Source organism: Brienomyrus brachyistius, unplaced genomic scaffold, assembly GCF_023856365.1.
Source record: "Brienomyrus brachyistius isolate T26 unplaced genomic scaffold, BBRACH_0.4 scaffold91, whole genome shotgun sequence".
Taxonomy (NCBI): Eukaryota; Metazoa; Chordata; class Actinopteri; order Osteoglossiformes; family Mormyridae; genus Brienomyrus; species Brienomyrus brachyistius.
The window spans coordinates 46,413-53,706 of NW_026042366.1; the positions used below are offsets into that span (position 1 = coordinate 46,413).

Consider the following 7,294-nt stretch of genomic DNA (forward strand, 5'->3'; position numbering starts at 1 on the left):
TTCGAATTTGTGGAAATAACGCCATGCTGAAATTTGAGACATGGATCTTAATCTTACGGGACGATACATGGTGATTGTTATTCACATGACATCCAATAATGGTGTTTCCACCCTATTCACATTTTGTCGCATATACATAGAACTGTAATGGAAACATAGCTAAAAGTTCAGTTAGGGGCAGACACTATACACTGTGAAGCATCACTCTGTTTATACTGTGGGTATAGATACATTATGGCCAGAAAAATGTAGAGTAGAGAGTATCGTATGATAATAACACAGGGGCTCCCTGCTCTGGTGCCTCTGCGGCTGGTCGTAGGTGAACCATTGTAAACTTGAGGGTCTGACGACGCCTTTGCCTCCACCGGAATGTTGTGGTTCCAGCTATATGGGGCTCAGCATACTAGTGGATGCATAGCACATCTGCACCTATACCATCTCTCACCTCCCCCAGCAGCATGGCCCACCTCCGCCTGCAGCATCTCTCACTTTCACCAGCACCATCTCTCACCTCCACCCACAGCATCTCTCACTTCCGCCCACACCATGGCCCACCTCCACCCTCACCATCTCCCTCCTCCTCCCACACAATAACCCCCCTCCGCCCACACCATGGCCCACCTCCACCCTCACCATCTCCCTCCTCCAACACAATAACCCACCTCCACCCACTCCCCGCCTTTGGCCGCCGCCCAGATCACTTCGCACCCGACCCCTATGGCCCCTCCCATGGGTGGTGAGCCCATTGGAGGGGGGACCCACGTGCCTTGTTCGGGCTGCGCCCGACCAGGCCCCATGGGTGTAGGCCTGGCCACCAGGCGCTCGCCATCGAGCCCCACCCCCAGGCCTGGCTCCAGGGGGGGGGCCCGGTGACCCGCGTCCGGGCAAGGGAAAACGTGGTTCCAAAATTTTCTTCATCATAAGGGGTTTTTGAGCCGCACTTCGTCTGGTTCCTCACCAAGGACCTGTTTGCCTTGGGTGACCCTACCAGGGGCATAAAGCCCCAGACAACATAGCTCCTGGGATCATTGTAACACGCAAACCCCTCCACCACGATAAGGTGTCGGCTCCAGGAGGGGTATTATTATTATTATTATTATTATTATTATTATTATTATTATTATTATACAATTTGTTGCATTTTGCTTGCTGTCAGCCAAAACGCCTAACCTTCTCTTTATACAGATGTTAATGTTACACATGGCAGCCTCTTTAAAACAAATAACATAAAAATAAAATGTTTGAGTTGTTATGTATGGTATAGGACTGTGCAAAAATCTTAAGTAACCAAAGAAAATTATTTTTGACATTATTTATCTGAGCAGTCAGTGTGTATTCACTCTGAAAAAAAATGCATGATTTAACATATGAACTAGGGATGTGCACCAATCAGAAATGATTTGAGAATGAAATTCTCAAATACGTATCCTAAAATTCAGAATTTCAGTTCATTTTGTTAATCTGAATTAAATTTGAATTGTGGTTGAAAACAGGTTGTGGCATTGAAATTCATATTTGAATTTAAAGAAGAAGAACGAAAAAGGGTTCGGATTCAAATTCAAGTTCATATACGTACTGTCGGTGTAGCTTTTAACTATACAGTCTATTATTTAAATATGAGTTATACATAAACACATTAACATTGTTATACGTCATTGTTATAAAAATGTCGTTTTATTCAGAATTAAATAATGCAACATTTGAAGTGTCACCTAAAATAATAATTAAACTGTCATTTTGTGCACCATGGTGGATCTGCTCATAGGAAGAGCTGAGTGTCTCTCCTTAGAAGTCAGTGTTGGCTGCAGTGACGGCAGTTTCTAACCTAAGAAACGTCCCAAACACTTTTCCTGCATCAAAAGTCAAACTAGACCCTATTCCTGCCATGAAAGCTTCACATAATGTCACTGATACCTGAGCCAACCATGTTTATCAGAGGACGCCAACCCTTTGGCTGCAGCTTTCTCTGCACAGGCTGAGAGAGTCTTCAGTGTAGCAGGAAAAGATTTCAGGCCAGAAGATATTGAAGATATTATGCTGAATAAATGTAATAATAATGAAAAATTAGCAATGTGTATTGGAATAAAGCATAATTGCATTTCCCATGACGTTTTGCTTTTCACTGTAGTGCTATGGTTGAACGGAAAAACTTACTTTTGTGCACATAAGAAAATTAATAGGAGCAACTACCAAACCAAGTAATTCCTTTTACTATGTATACTTTTTCTTTAATGTTAAAAGATAGACAAACTAGTAATGGGCAAAGAGCTCTTCGGCTCTTTAATTAAATCATGCAGGTACTACAGCAAAATGCTCAAAAATACCAAAACACATCAAGAGCTAAATATGCAAAAACAATAAATACCTTCCTGTGGAAAAGGGGCAACATAAACCAAATGTAAAGTCACGAAAATCATGAAAATATAAAGTACACTTTACACACGTCATTTCTTTGAATTGAAATTAATTATATTCATCTACCTTCATACATTAATACAAGACATTATATGATTATAATGTTTGTTATTATCATATAATTTTTATTTAGGTATTATGTAGGTGCAGTTAATGTATAGTGTTACCGGATATATACTAATAATCAGTAATACAATAAAAAGAGAAAAGAATGTCAGCTGTTCTCCAAGAAGTTACTGATTTCTTGGATGGCTAGAAGAACATCGATTCAGGATTTGAGGATCTGTATTTTCCATTGTTATTCTCAAAGGGCTGTCATCATGACTATTTTGCTTTTCAGGTAAAGACTCCAACAGCAGGACAGTGGTACAGCAGCCTGTGTCTGACACATTGCAGCCAGGAGACTCTGTGAGCCTGCAGTGTACGATAGAGACTGGGAGCTGTGCAGGAGAACACAGTGTTTACTGGTTCAGACATGGATCAGGAGAATCCCTTCCTGGAGTCATTTACAGCCACGGAAACAGCAGTGATGAGTGTGAGAAGAGCCCTGAGGCTGGATCTCCTACACGGAGCTGCGTCTACAGCCTCCCCAAGGGGAACCTCAGCCTCTCCGATGCTGGGACTTACTACTGCGCCGTGGCCATGTGTGGGGAGATGCTGTTTGGGAACGGCACACAGCTGGATATAGATGGTAACACCCAGTGAGGGGAGATGCTGTTTGGGAACGAAACACAGCTGGATATAGATGGTAACACCCAGTGTGGGGAGATGCTGTTTGGGAACGGCACACAGCTGGATATAGATGGTAACACCCAGTGAGGGGAGATGCTGTTTGGGAACGAAACACAGCTGGATATAGATGGTAACACCCAGCGTGGGGAGATGCTGTTTGGGAACGGCACACAGCTGGATATAGATGGTAACACCCAGCGTGGGGAGATGCTGTTTGGGAACAGCACACAGCTGGATATAGATGGTAACACCCAGTGTGGGGAGATGCTGTTTGGGAACGGCACACAGCTGGAAATAGATGGTAACACCCAGCGTGGGGAGATGCTGTTTGGGAACAGCACACAGCTGGATATAGATGGTAATACCCAGTGTGGGGAGATGCTGTTTGGGAACGGCACACAGCTGGATATAGACGGTAACACCCAGGGAGGGGAGATGCTGTTTGGGAACGGCACACAGCTGGATATAGATGGTAATACCCAGTGTGGGGAGATGCTGTTTGGGAACGGCACACAGCTGGATATAGATGGTAACACCCAGCGTGGGGAGATGCTGTTTGGGAACGGCACACAGCTGGATATAGATGGTAATACCCAGTGTGGGGAGATGCTGTTTGGGAACGGCACACAGCTGGATATAGACGGTAACACCCAGTGTGGGGAGATGCTGTTTGGGAACGGAACACAGCTGGATATAGACGGTAACACCCAGCGTGGGGAGATGCTGTTTGGGAACGGCACACAGCTGGATATAGACGGTAACACCCAGTGAGGGGAGATGCTGTTTGGGAACGGCACACAGCCGGATATAGATGGTAACACCCAGTGTGGGGAGATGCTGTTTGGGAACGGCACACAGCTGGATATAGATGGTAACACCCAGCGTGGGGAGATGCTGTTTGGGAACGGCACACAGCTGGATATTTATGGTAACATCCAGTGTGGAGAGTATATCTGCTTCAAAGTTTTATTTAGCTTATTCTGCTATTAAGACATTTATTTCTTATTTTAATGTAATGAATTTTCTAATTTAAGTGCTTAAATTTAATTACACAGATGTTAATTTAATAATCATTTCAAATATGACTTAATAGAAATTGTTAAAATGCAAATAAAGTTCATGTTAAAATTGGACTACTTACAAAACAACTGCTGTAATGTGTTATAGATTTGATCTTTAACTAATGTAATGTAAGCAAATGGGAAATGTGTCTCTATATCATTATGCTGAAATCTATCTCTTTGTTACAGGCTTTCAGAAGCTGCTGGATCCTCTTCACTCTGGCTTGCTGATAGTTTTATCTTGCAGCATTATTCTGAACGTTGCTCTCATTTGTATAAGATGTAAACTGACCTGTACACACTGTGCAGGTACGCTGCCCGGCTTTATGCACTCAGACGAAGGACAAAATGTAGATTTTCACAAATTATAGAAATATAAAATTGTTTTATGATAGATAAAATGTTCATATTAAAACCACTCTTGCAGGTTGTCATGCCCGGCTCGTCCGCTCCTCCTGTGTGCCACGCCCCCTGCTTACCCACGTGTGTTTCCCGGATCGTACCCAGCTGTGTCCGTTTGCTTTCAATCAGTCTTGTGTATTTAAGTCCTGGTCTCCCCAGTTTTCCTTGTCTGTCATTGATGTTCGTTGGCGTGAGTAGATGTTCCCCGTATCTGTTTCCTGTCCACGAATAAATCCCCAGTATTTCCCGACTTTGCCTACTTGCCTGTTCCTGCTCGCCTGCCGACCCGCACGATCGCTGCTTCGCCCGACCGCGGTCGTGACACAGGTAACCCAGTTTAAAAATCCATTATTAAATCTCACCTTATTTACATAAACCTTTTTCTACTGTAAGATTAACATTTTTGTATTATATCTTTCATATTTTGCAAAATCTATTGAAATATACATGTTGCAATAAGTTGCATATCAATAACTTTTATTACCAAGATCTCCTTTATAGCAATTTTATTATATATGATATCTGAGAACAAATAACACATATCCAAACATGCACACTTAAATTGACAGAAGTCATTTTTACTTTCATTTTTGAGACAAAAAGGATGTTGATGGCTTGAAAATTCGGAATGTTATCTGACCACTGTATGATACCGCGTGAAATTAAATAATATATTGATGTGTTATATATTTTAAACAGATGAAAAGAACAGTGATATATCAAAAGTGGAATGGTCACGCAAGCAAGTATGTAATAAATATTTCAAATTACAAATCGTCAGTAAAACAAATGAACCTCAGACTGATTTCCATCCTGGGATCAGCATTTTAAGTGCTATTTGTGAAAATAAGTAATAGCAAACCAATTTGATCCATCCAATTCTGCCATCTTTGTCTCCACAGTGCAATGACGAGGACACACTGAATTACGCTGCCCTGAACCTTAAGAAGCCAAAACCCAGGAGACAGAAGAAAGACAGGAATAATGACACTCTGTATTCTGACCTCCGCTACAGAGATTATGAATAAAGATGCTTCTCATTCATGTCAGTCACACAGAGTGTTCAGGGTGTAGCTTTAATAATGTTCAGAAGGAGGGCAGGGGAGCCAGTGCTTCTGAGACTGAATCACAGGATTTTACGGAGTTTGGTGTCAGTGTGTTTGGGGCGCATTTTTACTGGAAGTGCAAATGTTCAAGCCAGACTGGGGGCTGAGGGAGGGGGAGAGGGGAGCCACAGAGATTATTTCTTCATGGCATGGGGGGAATAAGCGGCTTTAATGTTGTGGAAAGGCTGAGTTGTTGCAATCAGTTCTTTGATGTGACACATGCTTACTTGTCTCCCTTGTGTACCATGCTGAATGGTTTGGGGCAAACGCACAGGGACTGATCGATTATATTAAACAGATGAAAGAAACTGAATGAAAATTTCAAGTGTTCTTAAATTACGTTTTTCATTTAATGTTGTGTACTGTATGTATTTTTGAGTATATACATGTACCTGTATATATACCTGTGTCGTTAATAACGATGTGGATAATTAAGAAAGAGGAGTTTTGTTTCTTGCTCCCTGTCCTGTTACTTGGCTCACAAACATACACACACATAGACACACACACACACACGCACACAAACATACACACACAGATACACACAAACACACATGCACACACACACACACACACAAACATACACACACATAGACACACACACAAACACACACACACACACATACATACACATAGACACACACACAAACACACACAAACACAGACACAGAAACACACACATGCACACACACACAAACATACACACACATGCACACACATACACACACATACACACACACACAAACATACACACACAGACACACACATGCACACACACTCACACACACACTGCTAGGGCTCTGTAGGAACACTAGCATGCTCTTTTGTGTGAGTGGGGTGGGGGGTGTTAAATAAGATGAAAATGACAATGGCTGTACTTTTGTTATGCCAGTTGTGTTTCTATCGTCATTGTATCATATTCCACAAGCTTTTTATTCTACAAGATGTACAAGCCAGTCAGTGTATTCAGTGGGGTGTTCAGGAGTCATTAGGTTCTGAAAAATGTCTTGCATTTAAAACATAATGTACTTTTGAATACTTAAGTATTTTTAGATGCAAATACTCCAGTACTTTAACTGAAGTAAAAAATTAACTGAAAAGCTTTGAGTATTATTTGACGAGGAGTATCTATACTTAACTCAAGTAGTGAAGTTGTGTACTTTGTCCACCTCTGTCCAAAAGTGACATACAGCTGTAAGCTGTTTTGGTTTGTTTGTCTGCTGAGTGCTTCTCTGCAGTGCTGCAGATGTTTCCACTGGTTAGATGCAGCTCAGGAAGACTGACCCACTGACTGCACTGTGCTGGGCTCACTTTGCAAAGAGTAAAAACTACACAGAGAGAACAATACCTGCTGCTTGTAAGACCCTGTTTCCTCTCTACCTCACCCAGGTCACGCTTTGAAGTATTCAGCCTAAGTTATTTTATCCAAACAAGCCACCATTATTATTCATGCAGCTGAACATTTGACTGGAGCACATGATTGCTACATATCACTACCCTGTACATGGAACAGAATGTACAGCTTTCACAACAGAACAAAATTCTCATCAGTCCACATCTGAAACCACCACACATCTT

General features: G+C 42.1%; 1 long non-coding RNA gene across 1 annotated transcript; it reads left to right on the forward strand.

The window, feature by feature from the left end:
• Window positions 1-4,639: 4,639 nt before the first annotated feature.
• LOC125727209 (uncharacterized) lies at window positions 4,640-5,603 on the forward strand. Its single transcript, XR_007388597.1, has 3 exons — window positions 4,640-4,937; window positions 5,310-5,356; window positions 5,513-5,603. It is a non-coding gene; the product is annotated as an uncharacterized LOC125727209 (long non-coding RNA).
• Window positions 5,604-7,294: the final 1,691 nt, after the last annotated feature.